Source organism: Rhinolophus hipposideros (genome assembly GCF_964194185.1).
Source record: "Rhinolophus hipposideros genome assembly, chromosome: 26".
Lineage (NCBI taxonomy): Eukaryota > Metazoa > Chordata > Mammalia > Chiroptera > Rhinolophidae > Rhinolophus > Rhinolophus hipposideros.
This window is the reverse complement of record NC_138072.1, coordinates 19917324-19943842: the sequence shown is the minus strand read 5'-3', so window position 1 is coordinate 19943842 and position 26519 is coordinate 19917324. Positions and strand designations below refer to the sequence as shown.

General features: G+C 37.1%; 1 protein-coding gene across 4 annotated transcripts in view; it reads left to right on the top strand.

Moving 5' to 3' along the window:
* Positions 1-26519, top strand: part of CHRM3 (cholinergic receptor muscarinic 3) — a 455157-nt gene that overhangs the window by 178064 nt on the left and 250574 nt on the right. For all 4 annotated transcript variants that reach the window (XM_081039305.1, XM_081039303.1, XM_081039304.1 and 1 more), the window contains exon 3: positions 21863-21925. The gene's annotated coding sequence lies outside the window, so the exon portion shown is untranslated. The remainder of the gene's footprint in view (positions 1-21862; positions 21926-26519) is intronic.

Genomic DNA, 26519 nt, shown 5'->3' with positions numbered 1-26519 from the left:
ATCTCATTGAGGTTTTGATTTGCATTTCTTTAATAATTAGTGACACAGAGCATCTTTTCATATGCTTGTTGGCCTTTTGTATGTCCTCTTTGGAGAAATGAGTATTTAGGGTTTTTTGGTTTTTTTTTTTTACCTATTTTTTTAATCAAGTTATTTGAGATTTCTGCTATTGTTGAGTGTGTAGTTCTTTATATATTCTGGGTCCCTTACTCTGTAATCCCTTAAAAATGGATGATTTACAAATAGTTTCTCCCATTCTTTGTGTTACCTTTGCACCCAGATTATGCTCTTTGATGCAGAGAAGTTTAAATTTTTTTCAAATTAAAATTTATTGGGGTGACATTGGTTAGTAAAATTACGTAGGCTTCAGGTGTACAATTCTGTATTACATCATCTATATATCACATTGTGTGTTCACCACCCAGAGTCAGTTCTCCTTCCATCACCATATATTGGATCTTCTTTACCCTCTTCTACCACCTCCCTCCCCCCTTACCCTCTGGTAACCACTAAACTATTGTCTGTGTCTATGAGTTTTTGTTTATTTCTTTGTCTTGCACATTTGTTGCCTTCAGTTTAATATCCCACATATCAGTGAAATCATATGGTTCTCAACTTTTTCTGTATGACTTACTTCGCTTAGTATAATAATCTCAAGATCCATCCATGTTGTCACAGATGACAGTATTTCATCTTTTCTTATGGCCGAGTAGTATTCCATTATATATATATATATATATATATATATATATATATATATATATATATATATATATATCCAATCATCTATTGAAGGAAACTTTGGTTGTTCCCATGTCTTGGCCACCATAAATAAAGCTACAGTGAACATCAGACACATATATCTTTACGGATAAATATTTTCAGATTTTGGGGGGTATATTTGAATATAGTAAAATGTGTCTAATTTTTAGAATTACTTTAAAATGTGTTTTTTTAGTGAATGACTACAGAATCATTTTATCCTTTTAGTTTATTTTGTTATAGTGAAATACCATTAAAATATTTAATAGTTCCTTATCACCATAAGATAACGCTTAAAACATTATAATGCTTTTTAGTTTTCATCTCAAGTTTTTTTAAAGGAATTCCTACTATTAAAGGCAGGAATTCAGACAAGATAACTTTTTGGAATAGATAGGTGAATCAAGAGTAAATAAGAAAGCAATACTTCAGGAATATCTGAGTTTTTCTAGACAGATGCTGTCACTGCTATGCTTCAGTGACATAGCAAGTCCACGTATTCTGCGTCCTGTGGGCAGTCTATCACCTTGGAAGAAGTAAGCACAGGTTAGTTACACATCAGTCATCACCGTGATCTGACCAGGGTTGGTTGTTCAGTCTTTCTTTGCCTTTGGAAGGAAGTAGACTCTAAAGTAAGAACGTATAACAAAGTCAACGAGCTCTGGGTTTGACCTTTTTATAGCCAAGGGCTTTCTTTTTGTCTTTCTGAATCTAGATCTAGAAACTGACCCTTTGCTTTACCAGAGAAAATATAGGAATGCCCCATGAAAAACAGTCTTATATGATCGCTGAGTTATGGGTGCATGTGTCTTTCTTTCAACTTTATATACACACATGTATATACAGATATAGACACATTATGGGCAGGCTATAGACATGATACATTTCTCAAAAAACATATGGCTTTACATTAAGTTGTTTGGAGTGAAGATTATAACTATAAATAATTTTCTGTAGCTTAGGCACTTGCCTCTGGAAATAGTAGTTTAATGGCCTAAATTCTATTTGATTTTCTTTGATGGTATCATGAAGTTTCAGCCATGCAGTAAAAGATGAACTTAGACGAGAACCACAAGATACCTAGTATTCGTCAAAATGAAGATAATTTATAAAAAGTAAATCTAACAACTGAAACACATTTTAAAAAATTTCTCTCCTTGGGTAAATTCTTATTCTGTGAATTAAACAACATCTTTGTTGTCAAGTTTGAGATTTAGATTATGAATTAAACATTTCATGCCGGTACTTTTGTGTTCTGTGAGTAAAAGATGGTAATTATTTATACTTTAAGAAGTAGCAATTATTAAATTGGAAATTTAATACAACCTTAAATGGATTAGAACACTCTTAGCCTATCTGGGAAAACTGAGGCTGGATTTTTTCTTTTTTTTGATAAACCAAAGCATTCTGGGGAAAAAATACATTTTCTAAATACAAGTTTAAAATATTGCCATGATATTCTTTTATTCCATTCAATTCATGTACCCCAGTCTTATATTTACTGGACTAGATGAATTTTTGAACATATTTCCACCCTTCTTCTGATAGGACTAAAATTATTAAGAAATGGAAAGATTCTCTAAAGTCTCTGAATGAAATGCCTAGGAATAAATTTAACCTAGAAGTGAAAGATCTGTACATTAAAACTATGAGACACTGATGAAAAACATTGAAGAAGACACAAAAAGTATTCCATGCTCATGGATTGAAGAATTAATCTTGTTAAAATGTCCACACTACCCAAAGCAGTTTGCAGATTCAGTGAAGTTGTGGTATATGTACACAATGAAATAATATTCGGTGTTAAGGAAAGATGATACAGGAACATTTGTGACAACGTGGATGGATCTTGAGAGTATAATGCTATGCAAAATAAGTCAGACAGAAAAAGCAGAGAACCCTATGATTTCACTGATATGTGGTATATAAACCAAAAACAAGACAAACAAATGAGAAACAAAAACTCATAGACACAGACAATAGTTTAGTGGTTACCAGAGGGTAAGGAGGGTGGGCGGTGGGAGATGAGGGTAAGGGGGATCAAATATATGGTGATGGAAGGAGAACTGACTCTGGGTGGTGAACACACATTGGGATTTATAGATGATGTAATACAGAATTGTACACCTGAAATTATGTAATTTCATTAACAATTGTCACCCCAATAAATAAATTAAAAAAAAATTCCAATGCTATTTTTCACAGAAATAGAACAATCCTAAAATTTGTGTGGAACCACAAAGGATCCTGAATAGCTAAAGCAATCTTGAGAAAGACAGTCAAAGCTGGAGACATCACAGTTCCTCATTTCAAACTATTACAAAGCCAGAGCGATAGCTGTCAAAACAGTATGGGACTAGCATAAACGTACACATAGATCAATGGAACAGAATAGGAAGTCCAGAAGTAATCCCGGGCATAAATGGTCAAGTAATTTACCACAGAGGAGCCAAGAATATGCATTCGGGAAAGGCTAGGCTCTTCAAAACACTGTATTGGTAAACTGGACAGACGCATGCAAAAGAATGAAACTGGACTTCAATCTTACACCATCCACAATTAACTCAAAATGGATTAAAGACTTGCATTTAAGACATGAAACCATAAGACTCCTAGATGAAAACATAGGGGGTAAGCTCCTTGACATTGGTTTGGATGATGACTTTCTTGGGGGGGGGGGATTTGACACCAAAATCAAAGGCTTTTATTAAAGCAAAAATAAACAAGTGGGACTACATTAATCTATAAAGTTTCTACACAGCAGAGGAAACCACATCTTCTGTTAACTTGATAATCACAAATGCTTCACATTATACCCTGTGTTCTGTTTTAAGATTGTGATGTAAGTATGCATTATTTTGTCTGTGTTTAGAATTAGGGAAAGCTTTCACAGGGTACTTCCCATTGCCTCCTAAGAGTTTATGTATTTTAAAAGGAAGGTACCTTTTTACTGGAAGAAATGCCCAAGTATTCATTAATACACAAAGCAGTTTTCATACTTTCTGAGGTCCTAATTTCCTTTATTTTAATATATATATATATATATATATATATACACACATATATACATACACACATATATATATGTATTTACTATATATAGTATGCTGTTTTATAATATATACTGTTTTATAATATATATACTCTTATAATATATAATATATACTGTTTTATAATACATATGTGTGTGTATATATGTGTGTGTATGTGTATATATAAAATGCATCTACATCCTAAGTTAAATATACTTTTGTTATAGTAAATTTTTTTAATTGTTATAGTAAAATTTTAAAGTTTATAATTTCTTTTTGAAACGATTTAGTTATAAATGAATCAAACTCATTTGTCATTGGCTGTGGTTTCTTGGTAAACATCATGGTAGATGCAGGATATATCCAAGTATCCGCCATGAGTCCTTATATGCTTATCACATATACCTTCTTGAGTCAGAGATTGCTTATGAAAATGTTCCCCACATATTTATTGTGTAAATGAACTTTTGTGGGTTTAAATAAACTAGCTTTTCTGAAAAGAGCTGCTCTGACAAAATTCTTGTTGGCAAGATATTTCTTCCTAGATACTTCCATCTGTTTTAATTGTTTGGTGTGCCCTAAAATAAGCTGCTAGAGCTCTCTTGCCAAATCAGAAAACAATAAACCTTCATAGTCCTGTGGTTTAGAAAATGGACAAATTTATTTGATACTTTTGAGACCATCTTGCAAATACAGAGAATGACATGGCACTGCTAAACAGTAGCCCACATAGAAACGTTAATAAAAGTCAAAGTGTATCAGTTCCATTACTCAATTCTAGGAAAATGTGGAAATTAGCAGCAGGACAAAGGTTTTAAATATAAAATTATTAGCTATAATATTTGTCCAACGAAGAGTTTTAACTTCACAAATCAATTCTATATATAATAGTTCATGCTATATATAGCAATTCAATCCAAAAGCACCTTGCTTGCAGACCCCATTTTTCTTTATTTTCTTTTTTATTACATTTGTTGGGTGACACTGGTTGATAACATTATATAAATTTCAAGTGAACACTCTTTAGTACAGAGTCTATCACATTGTGTGCTCACCACCTGAAGTCTAGTCTCCTTTCGTCACTATATATTTTACTCCTTTAACTTCTTCATCCTACCCCACCCCCTTTCCCCTCTGGTAACTACCATTCCGTTGTCTGTGTCTGTGAGTTGGTTTGTTTAGTTTGTTCATTTGTTGCTTTCTGTTTTATACCCCACATATGAATGAAATCAGATGGTTCTTGTCCTTTCTCATCTGATTTATGTCGCTTAACACAATCTCAAGATTCATCTGTGTTGTCGCAAATGGCAGTATTTCATCCATTCTCATAGCCAAGTAATATTCCATTGTATATATGTACCACATCTTCTTTATCCAGTTATCTATCAAGGGACACTTAAGTTGTTTCCGTGCTTTGGCCATGAATGATGCTACAGTGAACATAGGGAGACATATATCTTAAGAAATAAATGTTTTCAGTTTCAGGCAGGACACTGAAAAATACTATAAAATGAAACATACAGTTGATTTATTATTTTTCAGCTTTATTGAAGTGTAATTGGTAACTATAAATTGCACATATTTAAAGTGTACAGTTTGAAGTTTCAACAAAAGCCACATACCTAATGAGTATGTTTTGTCACTTTGTAATGTGTTATAATTCGTTGTAATCCCTCCCTTCCTCCTCACACCCTTCATTCCCCATCACCAGGGAACCACTGATAGGCTATCAGTTAAGATAAGTTTGCATTTTCTAGAAATTTTTATAAATGGAATAATATAATAGGTACTCTTCTTTAATCTAGCTTCTTTTATTCAGCATAATTGTTTTGAGATTTATTCATATTTTTGTGTGTATCAATAGTTTGTTCCTTTTTGCTGCTTATTAGTATTGCATTATGCCGATATATTACGATTTGTTTACCTATTCACCACTTAATAGACATTTGGCTTGTTTCCAGCAATGAACTATTAAAATAATTCCACAACAAGCATTTACGTACATGTCTTTGGATGGAAAAATGCTACCATTTCTCTCTTAGATAAATACTCAGAGGTACGATGTCTAGGTCATATGGTAGGTGTATGTTTACCTTTTTAGGAAACGGCCAAACTTTTTCAGAGTGGTGGTAGTTTATATACCCAGGAGCAGGATGTTCTGTTACTGTACATCCTTGCTACGCTTTATATGGCCAGTGTTTTTAGGTTTAGTTATTCTGGTAGATTTGTAGTGGTACTTGTTTTGATTTGCATTTCCCTAATAACTAAAAATCTTGATCTTTTCATGTTGTTTATTAACCATCTGTATATATTATTTAGTGAAGTGTCTACTGAAATCTTTGTTCATATTTTCTCTTGGGCTGTTCTCCCTATTACTGAGTGTAACAGTTCTTTAAATACTTCAGGTATAGTTCTATAAACTAAAACTTACAGCTACTGTTTAAACAGCTACTGTTTAAATTACCTTTTATCCACAAATTCAACCACTAAATTTCTGTATCCTTAAAACTAATTTTAAAGGAACAATCCAAACTGTGAATCATTTCTAGTATTACTATTCATGCTTCAAGAACTATGGTATCATTACTTACACCTCTTATATTTAAGTGTATATCTTATATGTAATAGATTATAATTTCTTCTTAAATGGTATGTTGCTGTCCCATTTCTCATGTCATGGTTATTAAGTTCTCTCTAATGCTGTTCCCAGTCTGTAATATATTTCTAAAACCTTGTAATTCTATATGGATGTAATAATAGCAAGAAGTGAATAGCACGTTCATTTGCCAGGCACTGTTCTAAGCTCTTTACATATATTAAACAATTTTGTTCTTACAACAATTGGAGTATACTATTGTGATCCCATTTAGAGATGAGAAAACGGAATCACAGAAAGACACTTGCCCAAAGTCACGCATGAGTAAACAGCAGAAAGTTCTGGACATTAATGATTTTTCTGTCATCAAATTATAAATCGCACACTTATTTCCCCCTTCCAGTAACCTTTGTAGAAAATAAATAAATTTGAGTGTTAACTTTATTTCCTTTTCTAAGCAATGAAATTGCCAAAATGTATATAATGGGAGGGGAATAAAGCAAAGTCAAGCATACTGGAAAAATCTATAAATTGTACACTGAGTTTTGTTTTGTATTTTTCACCCAGCCACCCACCCATGACCCCCTTTAGCAACCATTAGTTCTCTGTATCTATGGCTCTGATTGTTTTGTTTTGTTTATTAATTTGTTTTATTTTTATAGTTGTCTCATAGAAGTGAGATCATATGCGTATGGTATTTGTCTTTGACTTATTTCACTTAGTGTAATACCCTCTAGGTCCTGCCATCTGATTGCAAGTGGCAAGATTTTATTCTTTTTCATTGCTGGATAATATCTCATTGTGCATTAGTATACCACATCATCTTTATCCATTTATCAAAGGACATTTACTTTGTTTCCATATCTTGGCTATTACTAGTAATGGTGCAGTGAACATAGAGTGTACACATATCTTTTTGGACTAATGTTTTTGGGTTGTACTTTTTTTTCAGATAAATACCCATAGATGGAATTGTTTGATTGTATGGCAGCTCAATTTTTAATTTTTGAGGATCTCCATACTGATTTCAATAGTATCTGTACTAATTTATTATCTCACCAACAGTGCACAAGGGTTCCCTTTTCTCCACATCCTCACTAACACTTTGTTGATTTATTGATGACAGCCATTCTGACAGGTGTGAGGTGATGTTGTGGTTTTAATTTGTATTTCCCAAATGATTAGTGATGCTGAGCATTTTTTCATATGTCTGTTGACCATTTGAATGTCATCTTGGGAGAACTTTCTGTTCAGGTCCTCTGCCAATTTTTTAGTTGGATTGTTTGAATTTTTTGGTGTTAAATTGTGTGAGTTCTTTATATATTTTAGATATTAACCTCTTATCAGCTATATTATTTGCAGATATCTTTTCCCAGTCAGTGGGTTGTCTTTTTTGTTGGTTGTTGATGGTTGTTGGTTTCTTGATGGATTCCTTTACTATAAAAAAACTTTATTTTATGTTGTCCTGTTTGTTTATTTTTTCTTGTTTCTCTTGCTCAAGGAGATATAGCCATAAAGATATTACTAAGAGCAATGTCAAAGAGTTTATCCCTATGCTTTCTTCTAGGAGTTTTATGGTTTCAGGTCTAACATTTAAGTCTTTAATCCATTTTTAGTTTACTTTTATAAATTGAGTTCTTAACCATTTTATTTATTGAGAATGATGTACTCATGCTAATCTTTCCAACATAACTTTAAAGAGTATTTTATATGAACAGACAATCCATTAAACATTGGCTAAATCCAGTGTTTATACATGACATTTTTTGCATCTCAGAGAAATCTAAGACTGGTCATTTCTCTCTATAGACAAATTTCTATAACATGGCAAATTCAGACAAATCTACCTAAAACTTACTGTCAATGGGTTATAATTAATTTAGTGATATTGGTGTTAATGAAAACTGAAGAGAAAATTTTTATAGATTTTAAGAATTCTAAGTACAATTTATAAAATTGTAATTTATGTCAATGCATTTATAAACATAGATGCATTGATAAAATAACCACTGGGTTATAGATCCAGAGGTTGTTGCTTTCTAATTTTGATCTCTTCATTTATCATCTCCTCATAAACCTGGCAATAACTTTCTCTGCTTAAAAGTATTCAGAAATGAAAATACCATGTCTTTTAAATTATAAATCTCAGTATATTATCAGTCAAAGGAACAATCACAATTTTTGCTACTCTGACATTTTTAGAAGAGAGATGCTTAGAAGACGTGTGAGATTTTTAACTTTTATTTTAATTAGTATGTCACAAGACAATTCCACATTATTATTTAGCAGCTCTTGCTTAATTTGTATTAGATAGCTTTATTAATTGATATGTAGCTGTAGTGTGCATTTTGTGTATTGCGTAACCACTGCTGTAAATCAAGGATAGCAACACTTCCTGAGTTGTAAAAAGTCTTCTTTACGATTTAAAACTTTTCCTTAAATCAGGAAGTATCTTTTTCCCCATTCTGGAAGTTGCATGCCCTCTGCTTCAGAAGATAAGAAGGAAGCAATCAGACGCACAGATAAACAGAAACTGGTCCATTCTTCACTGCTTGCCAACCGCACTTTTCATAACCGCCAAGAAATGCCGGACTGGGCAGCGTGTCACTCAGCTCTTCCAGGATCAGTTTCATTTCTAGTGTTTTTTTTTGTTTTTTGTTTTCCTTTTCCATAATTTATGTTCCCATTCCCTACAGGATACACCCAAAAGAATGCTCACCACTGTCTCACACTTACAGAACTTGCTCCCCACTGCATGTTTCTCTGTGAAATGAGGTGAGATGCACTAACCAAGTGGCTGTTATAGAGCCAGACAGGCCAGGTTCGAACTCTGCCACTGCCACTTACTACCTGTGTCATCCCGAGGAAGCCACTTAGCCCCTCCAGACTTGGTTTCCCCTTCTCAATTAAAGAGGTGATAACAAGAGTACTCTTGACATAGTTCTCATGAGAATTACATGAGGTAATTCATGAAAACCCTGTGGAATATGTTAAGTGCCATAGATGTGTGCTGTTTTTCTCTTTCAGACATAAACACAAGATTAGAAGAATGTTGTCTAAAACTATATCACAGAACAGGTAGATATGATTAGGGGTCGTCTCATCATGTCCTGTGTGGCTCTCCCCAGTGCTCCTGAGAGGACCTAACGGGAGTGAAGAGGTGACGTGATATTTCATGAAGCCCACATTTTCTAATCCAAGTTCAAACAGCACTTACTTGTGCACAAGCAAAAGTTAGACGTTCGTCCATTCTAGTGGCAATTTCTGCCATGTTACGCTTTATGTGTAAAGAGCAGCCAGTGACTCGCAGCAGAACAAGAAATTTCAGAGCAACAAATTGCTGTGATTTTTAAAAAAAAATAGAATTAAGACAATGTACATCATTATGCATATTTAAGTATAGGGTTTATAGCTATAGAAAAGCGAGGATCACACATATTATATATTTTTTAAAGCTCCCAGTCTCATAGTATGGTTCATGGTTAGCACCCCTCCCCCCGGAAGACACACAAGTACACACACACGTACACATACAAAAGCAGAAGCTGTGAGTTAAGTGATGTTAGTGATGAAAGGTCTATAGGTACATGAGGAATGGAAACAGAAGTGAAGAAAACCAATGTCTGTCATGTGTATGTGTGTTTCTGTGTGTGTCCTTGTCTCTCTTCTTCTGTCAATCGTTCCTTCGGTATATGTTTCTTACTCTCCTTTTACTTCTGTCTCTCTCTCTCATTGTCTCTTTTTCTACCATGCACACGATCACATAGACACATTCACCCCAAATTAATGACTCCAGTCATTAATCAGAAATGTAAAGTCTTGACCAAAATAATCAAGAAAGATGCAGTATCACATATAAGACAAAAGAATGAGAATAGGATACTTCAGATATCCGTGCCTGGCCTGTGCTTTCTTAAAGGCCAAGATTTATGTCTCAAACTGATTAGTTTTACTTCTCAAAAATTAACCTATCATGAGTCTGACTTCTAAAGAAATGCAAAAGCTAGGAACTTGGCTGCTTACTTGATAAATATTTGCAATCGTGTTGATCCCTTAAAACTAACCTAATCAAAGCATCAATTGGGTAATATTTGGATGAACAGCCAAAAGGTACAAAAGAACAATGTTACAAATAATATGAAATTTAGATAAAAATCTGAGTTTTTATTTTTACCTAAATTTTCCGTGTCTTTTTAAGGATTATTTCGTCTGTGTATTTGTGTTTATAAAATTTTGGACATGTTGTCCAGACAGCTTTAGGTTTGTTGGTTTTGTTTTGTTTTTTTTTAACATAATATAAAGGACATTTTGCCATGTAATTGTTCTTTTAAAATGTAATTTTTAATTAAGAGTTTCTTTCTCTGTGTGTTTGCTCCATGGACCAGGGGCCCTGGGCTCCAGACAGACTGTTATTCAGCAGTGTGTGTTAACCATTTACCAACCACAGACACTGCGTAAACCAGTAGGAAAAAGCTGTATTACCTTGGAACACTTGAGAATGTTTGAAACATAATTAACAAGAAAAACTCCAGGGAAACTGATTAAATATGTTGTTTATACCATTGACATTATTACATTTCCTGAGAACAGCTGTACAATAGTTTTGCCAAAATTATAATTCATCCCATCCAAATTGACCTTTCCAAATATTTGAGATTGAAATTTTAGCTAAATATAGTTTCAGGAGCTCATTAGATTTTTCAGAGTGTGTCTAAGGATGTCATGGTTGCATTTCAACTGTGCTAGTTAAAAATATATATCTCTAAATATTGTTATGGAGTGTTTTTTTCCTATCCCAAATCAATTAATTTTTGTTGTGCAACACACCATGCATTATTTCCTTTTCAGAAAGATAAATTTATTTATTTATTTATTTTATTTTATTTTTTATTAGTTTCAGGTGTACAAGACAAGGTAATAGTTAGATGTTCATCATTTATATCCCTCACACTGTGACTCCCTCTTCCCCCATCCATTATCCCTCCGACCTCACACCGAGCCATCACTTTATATATATAAAATTATAGTTGGCATTCATTAATGTTTAGCTTCTGGTGTACAATGCCATGATCAGGCATCCACATTAAATTTATTTTTAATGATGTTATAGTCTGTGAATCTGGGGAAACTACTTATCCAGACTTAAGAGCAAGTTCATTTTCAAGCTAGGCTAGATATTGAAGTGTAGATCTTTTTCCTGTGCTGTTTGTGTAATGCAGCGTTGACCTAGGTCCCCTCAGAAAACCTCACCTGGCCAAATGACTGGAAAATCAGAAGTCAGTATGTGTCTTCCTTTAAGAAATTCACAATGCACATCTCAGTTTCCACTTCTGAGTCATCCTGTTGTAAAGATAAATGGTGACAGAGCATTTAAACCAGTACTTTTCAATTTTATTTGAGCACCAAATCTCCTTTTCTGAGTATTGTGGAGCCCCTGGGATGTTGGGTGCCGTCTAGAAAATGTAAACACCTATGCAGAGTCTTCTGCTTGCTTGATTTTGCCTGCTCTAGCTATATCATTCTGGTCACTTACTAGAATCCAGACAGTGGCTCTCCACCACAATACCAGCAAGAGTTAATTTTTGTAAAAATGATGTATGAAAAATTTTGGATCTATAATGTGACATTAAAACACATGTTTTATAAGCATAATTATATGCAGCACGCTGTGAATGATGGAAAGTTCTAATATTAATTTCCATTGCTATACACATCATCACACAGTGGATATCAGTCTATAGAAGAGATGGCTGCTGTAATGGTCAACTGGAAGTTCCTTTTGTGTCTAATTGAAACACTGGTGATAATCCGTTTTATGTCCCCATACTATTGCTGTATGACAGTGTCCCTAAGTATCCTGCTTACCTTGTATCTTAAAAGAACATTTATAAATCTTCTCAGTCTCTGCGTGCAGTTAAGTTTGTTTGTTTAGTCCACTGTATTCCTAAGGAGTGTGGCTTGGCTGCAGTGCATGCTGAGAAGTGCCTGTCACTTCAGGATTTTCCAGGCATGACTTCATTTGCTCTGGTCGAAGCTGTCTGTGTACCTGGGCAGCCATGTAGACTTAAGGGCACATCTGGGGCATTCAGTCTTTACCTACAATCTTGTGAAAGAGGCAGACAGACACATGAATAGGTAAGTAAGGATAACTTTTTTTTTAATTAAAGTTTATTGGGGTGACAGTTGTTAGTAAAGTTAACATGGGTTTCAGGTGTACAATTCTGTATTACATCATCTATAAATCACATTCTGTGTTAACCACCCAGAGTCAGTTCTCCTTCCATCACCATATATTTGATCGCTTTTACCCTCATCTACCACGCCCCTCCCCCTCTATCCTCCAGTGGCCACTAAACTATTGTCTGTTTTTATGAGTTTTCTTTCTTCATTTGTTTGCCTTGTTCCTTTGTTGTTTTCAGTTTTATATCCCACATATGAATGAAATCATATGGTTCTCGAGTTTTTCTGTCTGACTTATTTTGCTTAGCATACTAATCTCAAGATCCATCCATGTTGTCACAAATGGCATTATTTCATCTTTTCTTATGGCCGAATAGTGTTCCATTGTGTATATATGCCACATCTTTATTCAATCATCTATCAAATGTCACTTTGGTTGTTTGCATGTCTTGGCTACTATAAAAAAGCTGCAATGAACATCGGAATTTTTAATTACCAGGAGTATGGTAGACACTGAAGCCAGCAGCTGAGAGGGGAAGTGTGGGGACAGAAGCTTAGAGAGGCCACCAGGGCGTCAAGCATGAAGGTTCTGTCTGACTTGGAGAGGAGATCAGGTTTCATATTGTAGGGGATTTTTTTTCAAGTTATTCATCAAAATGTAATACATTCCCATAAAAAAAAAAAGTTGGGAAACAAGAGTGTTAGAAAAAAAAGAAAATCACACACCTTCCCATCATTCAAAAGAAAGCCACATTGTCATTTAGATGTAGCATTTCCTTTCTCTTTTCTACAAGGTGTAGTTATTTTATATTCCTTTGAGGAAAGTTGATTTAAACTTCCAGCAGTGGATGAGAAAACCAAGCCAAAAAACCAAGTGACTCCCCAAAGTCCAGACTCAGCTACTACTGAAGACCCAACCCAGTAGTAGACCCAGTAGTAGACCCATAAATGTCCTATGATTATTTAAATAAACAGTAAAAGGGGGGGGGGAGAATAAAGAAAAACATTATTCTCCAAACAAGTAAATCCTAGGCAGGTGCAAAATCTACTGTCATTATTATTATTATGTTAATATCATATCTGCCTAAGGTATGATTTTAAACTAAGCCAATATCATTACTGATTCTTCCTCACTGAATCAATTCCAAAGTGAAGTTGATGAGTCTGACTATTCCAGTACAGGGAGGGATCTTAGGTTGCAGATTCCTAGTGGTCCTTTACACTTCAGGTACCTTTTTTCCCTTTAAAATTAGATCCATGAGCCCTTTAAACACTATTATTAAATCAGTCTCTGTAACACTGATTGGACCAAAATTAAGAAATACACCTTTCTGGCTTTCACATTCATACTGTGACTTAACTTCAGAGAGAGGGAGGGAGGCTGAGATTAAAGGACTATAATCATGAGCCACCTGAGTGGGAACTGCTGAAAGGTTACCTGAAGAAAAGGGTGATTAACATTTCCAAGCATCTCAACCAAGTCATCACGGCCTGAAGAGCAGCGTTTTAAAAGTATAATGTTGTTTATAAAATTAAGGAACTAGAGACTGGACCTTTTCCTTTATTATAGATTTTTTTGAACTTTTAAAGAACACAGGAGACCATTTGGTGAGTTAGACAGTTTTTAAATTATGGTGTTATGGAGAAAATAATAGCAGTGGCTTTTAAATCAGAATGTTTTTCCATGTAGAGAAAACTTACTGAATGGAACATTTACTCATTTTTAGTCAGTACAACATAAGCCTTTCAAAACCCTTACTCTGAATAGTAGTTACTGTTGTTTTTCCTAAAACATATTGTTCCAAGCATTATCTGCCTCTTATGCCACAACATTGGAACAGTGGCCAAAGGTTGTTCCAGTGTGACTTGGTACAAGATCATCTCTGAAGCCCAACAAAAAGTAAAGAGATACCACTGAGAATACTGTTTTTCTTGCCAATAATCATATAGATGTATAGCCAAGCAACAGGTAGACAGACAGCGGTGATACCCAGTTATGGTGAGGAAAGTGGTAAACACAACATTTATGACAAGTAACTGGTGTTATCTACTAAAGTATAAAATGGAAAGACCCTATGACCTATAAATTCGAGCTTTATGTGTATATTACTACAAAAATGAGCATACCTATATATATATACATGTACATATATATATATACACATATATATACACATATATATAGATATATGCAATGAATATTATTGTTAAATAATAACAGTAGGAGACAAGGAAACATTCCTAATTCCACACAAAGCAGAAAGATTGAACAAATTATGGCAGATGCATGGTGGGGTGGGTTTACCAGCTCTTTAGAGCTTGAGTTAGACCCACAGGGGTTGATGAGAAATATGTACCATATTGTTTAGTGAGGGGAGCTTACGCATTGTAATATGAATGGTAGGACAATAGTAAAGGAAATGGGTAAACGTGCATGATAAGACAAGTCACTTAAACAGATAAGTGTGAAACTTAACATTCAAGGGGATTGAATTTGGGAGTGAGAATGGGGAAGACAAAAATCATTTATTTTTTTTCCCTTTAAGTAAGTAGGTATCATTTGGTTTACTAAATGAGCATCATGACTTTATAACTAAAAAAAAAGAAAAAGAAAAACACTATTATCTGTAATATATGAATGGTCACCTTTCAAATTCTGTTCCTAAATTGTTAGCTTCGTGGAATTTGGGCTGACAGAGACGAAGGCCCAAAAACAAAGTTAGTGGAAGAACCAGGCTGAACAAAAGCCCTCCTGCCCACCTTCTATCTTCCCACTCTGTTTCCATAGATTCCTTGGAATTACAAATGAGTTAGTTCCCTAGGCCTACCCACAAATGTGTATATCAGCTCACAACCAGCTCTAAATCCAATGTAGATAAATAGGTAGAAAATAATAATTTTCTGTATAAAAGGAAAAATGAACATGTGTAAACCCATGGCTCCTCTTTCTTCCCACCTCATTTCTGCCAGTAACACAGACTAAGTCCTTCTGACTACCCTATCTCATGAGTTTTAAAAACACTGTTCCCCAATAAAGTCCTGTTCCCCTTCCCCAATAAAATCTTTAAAAAAATTATGATGAATCACATACAATAAATTACCCTTTCACTCTTTAATTCAGACATAGGCCCCCCTAATGCCCATTGCTATGCACTGCCTTCAAATTAACTATACTATGAAAGTAAGTAAGGTTTCAAGATTTGTCTCTTTGGTTTTATTCTTACACTGAAAGATGTTGGCAAACGGGGATATATTGTCCTCATACATATTCTACTTGAAGTTCAAAGTTCATTTTCAATTCACCACTTATAACCAAAGATCAAAATTCAGAAATGGTAAGTCTTGGGCTAAGTGATTTTTTAATTCTTTCAGCTTCAACATTCTATGATTTTAAAGACAACCAAAAAAAAAAAAAAGTCACTACTAGAGGCAAAGCTAAAGATCACCTCCAGTAGGTTTTTGTTCACTGTAGAACTGAATATCAAATTAGGAGTGTATTAATCTGCTAAGGTGGCCATAACAAAATACCAATGACCGAGCAGCTTAAACAACAGGAATTTCTTCTCTCACAGTTCTGGAGGCTGGTTGTCCAAGATCAAGGTGCCAGCAGGGTTGGTTTCTGGGGAGGCCTCTCTCCTAGGTTTGCAGACAGTGCCTTCTCATTGTGTCATCACATGACCTTTTCTCTGTGTACAAGCTGAGAGAGAGAGAGAGAGAGAGAGAGAGAGAGAGAGAGAGAGAGGGCGAGGAAGTGAGTGAGAGAGCTCTGGCGTGCCTCTTCATCTTCTAAGGACTCCAGTCCTATCAGATTAGAGCCTTGCACCCCTATGACCTTACTTAACCCTCATTACTCCCTTAAAGAACCCGTCTCCAAATACAGTCACATGGGGGGCTTAGGACTTCCACATAATGAATTTGAGAGGGATGCAGTTCAGTCTGTAACAGGAAGAAAAATAAACATAGAATACTGTAGGATACTAAAATTGTGTATATTTTGTTTTATGCTAAGTTTCTCCTTTCTAAGTTTTCTTTGCATCTTTTAAAATAATATCTTGAAGTGACATTTAACTGCCTACTGCAGCCAATAGGCATAATTTTATAAGGTCATGAATTAGTTTATGAAATTGTTAAAATGACTTTATATTTAACATGTAATGTAAAATATATACATATATCTCTTTAAAAAGTTATACTTAATACTGCTTTAATTTTTTTTTTAATTTTGTTTTAAAACAGCTTAATACTGAAGAACTGATTAAACCTCAGTTACCATGTTTCCCCGAAAATATGACCTAGCCAGACCATCAGCTCTAAAGTGTCATTTAGAGCAAAAATTAATGTAAGACCCCTTGTTATTTTACTATAATATAAGACTGGGTCTTATATAATATAATGTAATGTAATATAATATAGTATAATGTAATATAATATACCAGGTCTTATATTAATTTTTGCTCCAAAAGACACATTAGAGTTGATTGCCTGGCTAGGTCTTATTTTCCGGGAAACACGGTAGATGCAAGAAATCATTTTCTGTTATTTAACTGGCAGTGTAGAAATACTAATTGTTAAAAACGTCTTTTTCTGAATTATAAAAATATAAAATATAGGGGAACACTAAAATCACATCTAATTACACAAAAAGCCAACCAACAAGTATTAATATTGTTGATGAAATTCCTTTCACTCACATTTCTGTGTACATGGAGTGAAATGTGAAATTACAAAGTTCGGATAATACCTTTCACAAAATTTTTATATCCAGATGAATTCAGCCTCGAACTTTGATCTCAACAGTATGAGATTAGTTCTGCGGAAACTGGATTGATAGGCAGTCTTTTTCCATGGACACAGGCAAACTTTTCTTCTCCCATACTTCTCTCTGCCAAAATAGAAATGGGGAGCAGTATTTTTCTTTTCACTTAATTGTCTGTTGATATTACCTCGAATTTCTAGTACTGTTGGTGTAATGAGACTTTCTAAGCTTCACCATACCCACTGTCACGGGCCTCAGGCTCAGGGATCTCTGAGAATGGAAAACAACCACCTGCAACGCTCAGCCATGCTGTTTCTGCCAGTAAAGAAGGAGAATTGTCCCCTCCGGTTGGTGCCTTCTGGGATTATGCAGCCTTCAAGAGGTCTGATGGGGTCTTGGGACATCAGTGTTTGTAGTTCACGTTCCTTGAATCCTGGTTTGCTCTCCTCATTCTTATTTGAAGTGGGTCTCCCTCCACCCCCACCCAGCACGCCTGCGCTGAAGGCTTTGCTTCCCCGTCACCAGTCCACTCACCAGAACACTAAACCTTGCTGTGTTCCCTACCTCTGGATGTGGTCTTGTCTGCTTCTGTGGAGGACTGAGCCTGCCACCATCCTGATGACAACTAAGGAGATGCCTGGAAGACTTCTAATGCTGTATCCCCATCAGCCATCCTGGCTCATGACATTTCCTCAGACACTGTATTCGGGGTGGTGGTAACATTCCTTGACAACAAACCCCACAGTGAGGTTTTTCTTCAACTCCAGAACACCATTCCCATGACTGCCTCCTGCCTCCCATAGTGCTGTGTTCTCAGGAAGACCAGGAACGCCTGTCCATCTCAGAGCACTCAGTGTCCACCAACAACTCCTGTGCCACTTGGACCAAGCAAGGCCCACCGAATATACAGACGGCTCACAAAACTTCTCAAAAAAGCCATAGAGATTGTGGACCTACTGAACCTTTGTGCATTCAAACCAGAAGTGTTAATTTTGTAACTTGGATGACCGAAATGGACAGAGGACGATGGAACAGGGGAAAAGATGAAATAGCACCAAATTTGCCTCAGTAATCCCTGCAGAGCTGTGGTTGTACTGCAGAGACAGCAGCTGTCTGTTTCTTCATATGTAAAATGCACATAACAATGGACAGGGCTGTAATGCGTAAATGGTTGGGTGTATGTGATGGGGTATATCTGAGGGGCTTGGAATAGCGTCTGGAATACAGTGAGGATGCAATAATTTTGCTGTTGCTGTTGTGGAGAATGGTGTGTGGGATTTGAAATTAAAAGGATCCAAGCTTATATATCAAGTTTAGCAATTACTTACGGGGCAACTTTGTGACAGAAACTAGATTTCTGAGCCTCATCTGCAAATTGGGAGTAATAACGAAGGAATGAATGATTTCATTCATAAGAACTAATCCGTGTTTTCATTAGTTCTGTGTCCCCCTGTCTAGATGGGATGGCTAAAAATGAGAAGATGGGCTCTGATGGGAGTAGATAAAGTACAACAGGACATCACAATGAACACAGAACTTAGTGCTGTTTTTGAATAAGAACGTAATGCAAACCAGACGTAGCATAATATATACACTTGGAACTATGTTTCCTATTTATATCCTGTTCCCATAAAACATGCTGTCAGGCTCAACTTTGTCAAAGCCCTTGTTATTTAGATCTTTTGATAAGGCAGATTAAAAAAAACTAAAGATACACTGCAAAGTGAAAAAGGAGAATAGTCTAGGTCCTCCCTGAGAGGCTAGGGTCTAATTTCAGTTGAATACAAGAAGTTAAATTAGTTAATGGAGCTTATTTATTTCAAGACTGTGAGCAGGTATAATGCTGTCCAAGTCAGATGGCTGCAGAATCATTTATCATCCGCTTAGATTGGAAAACATCCACTCAAATGTTCTGCTTCTTCCTAGCGGTAAGAGCAGTATGCACACTCAAAATAATTAGAAAGTAGGCAAATACGATTTTTAGGAAAAGTTTTAAGGAAATGGATAATTCAGGTTGTTATACTGAAAGTCCCAAATGGCTCCCTCATTGATGCTCTTCTCAGTGACCTCCATGAACGCTGATGATCCGACAGAAGCAGCTCCTACTTTGAAGACATTAATAAGAGAGCCTGCATTTCTCAGTATGCACCCTAAATCAAGGTCATGTTTGTTGGCCTGTTGGGAGAAGCCTCTGCTCTGGCCTTTCACAATGACTGACGCTCTGTCTCTGGCTTTATTTTCCTATTTGTTAGACTAACTGCATGTTTATGACAACAATCTCTGGAATCACCAATCATATTTTGATTATGTGCTCTTGTCAGCCATGTTCACAGGGCTTTGGAGGAGCCTGTCATCTATATTCAAAGATTTGAAGCCGGTCCCTAAATGAATGCCACATGCAATTAATTTGTAATAGACAACTGCAGGCTAGGATGAAGGCCAGTTCCTGCACTGGTTTTCAAAATGACTGTTTTCCTGAGTTGAACTCTCGAGAAACATGGTCAGAAACACTACAGAGTGTTCCATCTCAGTTACTGTTCTATAGTTCATTTAGTGAACACAGTATTTTTATTAGCAGACACTTTAATGACTAAATGGTGCTTATTTCTATGTTATCATTAAGGGTACAATTTAATTTTATATTATTGAGACTTACACATTTACTTATTTAAACTGATGTGAATCTCAGTATGTAGTCATGTTGGGATTCCTAATTGTAAATTAGACAAATATGTTCTGGATAATTGTTAATTTTTATTATAAATACCACATAACAAATACTTATTGAGCAACTACTATGTGCAAGACACTTAGTAGGTTACTGTGAGAGGACTGACACGTGCCTCAGTGGAATTCACTACACATTTAACCTGCAGCCCATTAGATTGTATAAGGAATCTAAAGTGAAAGGTGAATTCTAGGTTTACTGGTTTGCCCCGTATGGCAGAAAATGTCTGTTTGTTCGACAAAGACGAGGAACAGAAATGACTCTGTCTTCCCCACTAAGTATTGTTTGATGACTGATCCATCAGTGCCTGTAGTAGGAATGGGATGTTAACACGACTGAGTTTTCTCCTGAAGTTCCAGTTGTACCCACAGTATTTCCTGAGGAGATGCCGATATCTGAAAGAGGCAAGGCAATTAGGGCGAAGAGTCGGACTGCCTGGATTCAGGTGACGTCTTCTCACTTACACTGTCAGCCTCATGCATAAACTGAGTGGATCTCTTGAGGTGATCAGCTCCAGCCATATCCTTCCTTACGACACATGCTTCAGACTGGAGCTCCGGGAGAGGAGCAAGCTAACAGCACTCCCATGGTCAGGTGACCCCCTTTTGCTGAGAGAAGGTCCCCTGATGGACAGTTCAACACTGTGAGCAGCAGAGCACCTAGAGAAAGGAGAAAGGGACACTGTGGCAACAAAGTGGTTGATGTTCTCTAAGGTAGTGCTTCTCAAACTGATGGGGGACCAATAACTTTTCTTTCTTTTTTCCCAATCCTTTGCAGATTGGTACTTTAGAAACATGACAATGCAAAATGCAAATCTATTTTTTTCATTATTAAGCATTTCTCTTCATTCCTGCACTTACCTTGTCTCAGGTCATACTCTCCCAGGCTGCACTAAGCTCCTGTTTTCCTTGCTGAGGAAATCCCTCCACAGGCACCTTGGACCCCTCTACTTGTCACCTCACAGCCTCTCACCCGCTTGTCATCTGACTTCACCTTCACCACTCTGTGGAAACTGCAAGGTCCTCCTTTGAAAAATTCAATAATATCAGGTTTCACCCGCAAGTTCTCTAGTAGCACTTCCTCCTCCTTCCTGACCCCCGTCCCCAAAGATGTCCTTCGCAAGGACACACGTCCCTCATTGTCCTCTCATGGAACTCAGTGACTCTTTTTCTTTCTCTAGGTCAACCTTCTGAAAGAGATGCTTTCCTAACACAGGCTTTCCTGGCCTAAATGCCAGGCTTGAACAATTTAAAAATGTGAATATCAGTGTCCAACGTGGAGAAAAGGGATTTTATTTAAGATTGGATTGTATCCTTGTGTGAGAATTAGACTAATCATTAGATAACTATATGTATGTATTTCCAATAGTGTCTGGGAAAAGGTAGCCAACTGGAATTCCTAAGGCATCATTCCCATGACTTCTTTGAAAGTAGACAGGACTAACTTACTTGTTATATGTGGAAAGCACTATCTCTAATGTGGAAAATTAAGGGATACGTAACTTCTTTTTTCTTCTCACTTTATTCATGTGTCCCTTCATTGTGACTGGAGCTTTGGAACTATAGGAAGAGACATTCGCAGGAAGTTGATAGATGCATTTCTTTTGCCAATGACAGGTTCCTCACCTCTCTGACCACCTGTGCCCTCATTGGTCACATGAGATGGTTAGGTACCATGACCTAGGAAATCACTTTCAATAGAAAATTCTGTGTTTTTCCTTCACTTTCTCAAATCTTGTGTAACCTATTGATTTTCCCTTTTCCAGTGTCCTGGCTACATGTTAACCCCATTTTCTTATTCTCTTCTAGCACCTGGGGTTTCATTACAAGCCAAATAAATGATATCCAGAACTTCCGCTGAGGTACTATAAGGTAAGATCTTTTTTTTCTTTCCTTTGAATTATTTGCTTTAGAAAGGGGGCTTGTGGTTTGATCTGAGAGGCTAGATTAATGAGGAATAGGAATTTCTAAGTTGATGTTTCTCAATACAATTTGTAATCACTACTGTATGCGTCTTAATATAAATATGCAATTATGCTCAACTTTTTGTGTCAATGAATATACTTTTTTGCTTACTTGCTCATCAGATTCAAAGATTCAAAAGAAGCCATGTTTGTTGAAATATGAAGAAGGGTGATTTTATTAAATACTCGTTTGTATCTTAATCGTAGCAATATGGAATTTTTTGAAATATAATCATTCGCCACCTCTAATGTCTCTATTAACAACAGACCATGTATGCGACAGTGGTCCCATAAGATTGTGATGAAGCTGAATGTCCTGTAAGACGTGGATGGATTTATGGTTCGGAGGATGTTTTTTCCCCTGACAGGAGCAGTATCTGTGGGGCTTGGTGATAAATGCCCCCTCCCTCACAGCACCTCAGTTCTGAGTGCACAGATTACATCCCAGTCACTCAGCCCCTGACCTGCCTCAGCACAGAGGAGCCTGACCCCCCAGCGTTACACATTCAGAGGGAGCTGCAGCCCTCCCAGAGCTGGCTTGATGGTCTTCAGAAGACATGGCTATAATTCTTTATTGAGAACCTGAGATCCTGTACAAGGACTCAGGTCGGCAGGAGCCACCTTCACAAGTGTCCAGTGCCACTGCCACTTTAGTGACAGCTTTCTGTGGTGGTGTGGGACCAGCCTGTTCCTGTATTTTGGAAATATTTTCAGGCTGTAATGGTCTGCAGCATAGATGAGTTTTATCTCTTTCATCAGTTCAGTGCCATAGAGAGCCCTTTGTGTCAAATAGGGTCAACAGAACCAAAAACCAATTTCCAAATTTAAAGACCAAGTCCTTAGTTATCCACCCTGTCCGTGTTAAACACCCTCTTTTTTATGAATACCCCAGAGTTCCTTAATCTGACCACTGCTCCAATATGTAAAAGCCCAAACCACATCATCATGATAACCCCCTATGTTCTTTTATCTCTTTATGTTGGTTTCTTATTTCTACTGGTCCTCAGGCCCCTTTCACTCCCTTCCAACAGTCACTATTAAGTGAACTACGCCTCACCAGCCAGTTTCTCCTCCATATTTCCCATTAATCCATCCCACATCCCTGTTCATGGAGCAGCACTGACAGCTTCCATGTCCTATTTCTGACCTTGTTGGAAGGAAGCAGGGAAGCACAGTGATAAAGTCCCCAATAGTGGACAGCCATGTCCTAGGTCCTGACATGCACTCCCCACGCACACACTGACTCACCCAGAGCAACTTCTGTCCTGCAAGCTCCACTCGTGGTAAGTGCCCTGTACAGGTGGACATTGCATTATCTTTTTTAATACCGTATTTTTACTGTACCTTTTCTATATTTAGATATGTTTTGATACACAAATATTTACCATTGTGCTACAATTGCCTACAGCATTCAATATAGTAACGTGCTGTACAGGCTTGTAGCCTAGGAGAAATAGGCTGTACCATCTCAGTTTGTGTATGCACCTTTGTGATGTTCCCGCAACAATGAAATCGCCTAACAACACGTTTCTCAGAGCGGATCCTTATCATTCAGTGGTGGATGACTATGTGCAAAATGTTCACATTTTTAGTCTAATGGGGCCTCATAGTTTGTCTAATCCATAGAAGCTTAAATATTACTCCTTGATTTACATTGCCTTATTCAGAATGTTGTGCAAATCTGATTGTGAATATAAAGAAAGAGCAACATTGTGAAAAAGCTCAGTCTTTTCTAAATGTTCTCGTTAATAATCCTCTCTGTATTCAGCAGACAGTGCTAAGAGGCTACCTGACATCCTCTCTCCCCTTCTTCCTTCCTAAAAAATCCTGATATTCTGAAGGACAGTAAACTATCTAGTTGAGAAACCTTCGTCTCCCAGACTGCTTCACTGGAGCCAGTGGCCCAGCTCTGGCTGCAGAGCTCTGGGAGGCGGTCCAGCCCCTGGGAGGGCTTCCCTTCTTGACTTAATCCCCTGCCTGAATTAAAAGAGCAGATCTTCAAGAAGACACTATATTTGGAACATTGTTCTTTATTGTTAATATTACCCCATCTTCCTACCTGAAAAGGCTATTTTTAAATTTGTAGCTGTGAGAGTTTAATTTATGAAAGTGAATTTACTGAGTGATGACACAGAGAGGGCAATGCCTTTTATTAGTCACATTTCCTGAGAGAAGGCACCACTGCGTGCCACACAGGACCCTATGGGTGAAATTCCTTTCCAGAGAAAACCATGCAAGGTATTGAATGGGAACTGAGCTGAGTCAGGCAGGTAGTGATAGATGGTGGAAAAGTCCGTGGGCTGGAAAATACGAGGCAGAAAATGCAGGTGACAGCCAGCTCTTCAGAAGCTATTTCACCTCTCTGGACCTTTGTTCTTTAGTTGTCAATTGAAAGTGTAGATATTCTGCCATTCTCTTAGTATAAACTAACAGCGTTCCTCTTGGGTCTTCTTTGCTCATGCAGGGAATGCTGTGTCTACTGAAGCAAACTTTCTCCTTTGGGTCATTGAACCTACAGGTTACCTGTTTTTTCTTTTCCTTTTCTTTCTGTCAAATGCACTCTGAATCTCTTCACTTCTGTGTTTTCTGCCCTGACCCTACTCCAAGTCTGTCGTTCTATCTCACCTGGACAGCTGCCTGAACTTCCTGGTAGTCTCCTGGCTCCCATTCCTGCTGTGCCAAGGCCATCTGAGTACACCAGCCAGTGTCTGGGGATGCAGATCAGAGCTTCGGACTCTCCTGTCTGACCCCTGCTGAAATCCCTCGCCTCCTCGCTCTGCACTTAGAGGGAAGCCCAAAATGCACTGCCATGACCTACGTGTCCTCCGATAGGGTTTCTACATGCACCTCTTCTTTCCTTCCTCTCTTCCCTCTCTCTCAGCGTCCCTGTGTTGTTTCTCTTCTTGAACGTGTCCTTGTGTTCTTTCCCCTGGAGCCTAAACTGCAGTGCTCTGGCCCCAGCCCTTTCCTTCAGAGCTCAGCAGCCTTCTCTAACCATGCTCTCAAAATGAGTGTTATCCCAAGCACCCAAATTTGATTCCTTTTTAAAGCTAGCAGTTTTATTTTTAAGGCGTATTAAAATACGCCCTTATGTATATGGAACAAATATGTATGTAGCTTAAGGGATTTGGGCAGACACATTTGTTTCTAGTTTGCTGTTTATGTATGGCCGCAGTGTGCTCTAAGTTCCATGCAGGCAGGGCCTTGTCTGTTTTCTCACAGCTGAACCCACAGGGCCTGCAAGGATGCCTGTTCCCCGAGGAGGGTGGCACACAGTCACTGACGGAAGGCAGAGGAAGAAAATTCCATATATTCCCCAAGAAATTAATCCATGCTTATGGATGTCCCCGGCATGTCTATTGCTTAGACCAGAAGGAAGGGAACGAAATAGAGGGGAAAATGAAAAACAGAATTTCTGGGAGGAACGACAGCAGTGCCCATGGAAATAGCAGGAAGTCCATGGGACTTACTGACCCCTCGGGCAGTTACACTAGTAGCATTTCTGAGCTCTGATGATGAGCGATAGTACCAGTTCTTGGGTCTTACATCGATTCTTAGCTAAGCTGCCACATAGCGATGAGAAATGTGTATTGAATGAAAGCCCAAACGAAAGAAATAATAAATTATTGAACTGCTCAGAGCAAAATGTTTCCTTTGGAAAAAAAATGGGCATGATGATATCCCCTTGATGCCAATATTTAGTCCGTGTTAGTAACAGACATCCCAGCTAGAGTGAGTGTGAAAAATGCTCCACGAAAAGAACTCAGGCACTGCTCTAGGCATCTCCCTCAGAGCATTTCAGAGATCATTCCCTCTTCAACTATATTGTCACAGTGACGATCCAGGATGGCACCCCGTGCAAATGGATTAAAATGCTGACAGGAAAATGGAAACTAGAAAAGTGTCTCATCTGTCAGTTAAATGATGTAGCCTCGAGGTTAGATTACAGCAATTCGGGGCTTTTTGTTTCCTGCCAATTGAGATTTGACAGCTGTTTATAAAATATTTACATTCTTATTTCAGTCACATTCACAGCACTTTTGGGTCTTTGGAAAATGATAATTATATGTTAGGAAAATGTTAAAGAAAAAGTATAAAGCTGATCTGTGAAGGGGGTGAAACAACTGTTTTTAAAATTGTACAAAGGAAGGAAATCCACTTAATTAAAAGATACATGTTGAATAAAAGTCAGAAGTAATAGACACTTGTGATCCAAAGACGTGCTGTATGCATGTGGAGAGATACCCTCTCTGTGTGCTCTGGGCACCTCAGCTTGTAATCAGCTCTGTCTAGCCGGGTACATGCTTCTCCCCTTCCGTTGCTTCATTGTGCACCTGGAATATTTCAGTGGTACAAGGGAAAATTAGATGGAATTTGGAGGCATCTGTATGGAATGGGGTGAGAAAAATCCATTACATATTCTTTGTAGTAAAAGAAGAGAAAATAAAAAGTATTGGGAAGAATACTACGTTAAGTATTGAGTTTATATAAAATTTCCAAAT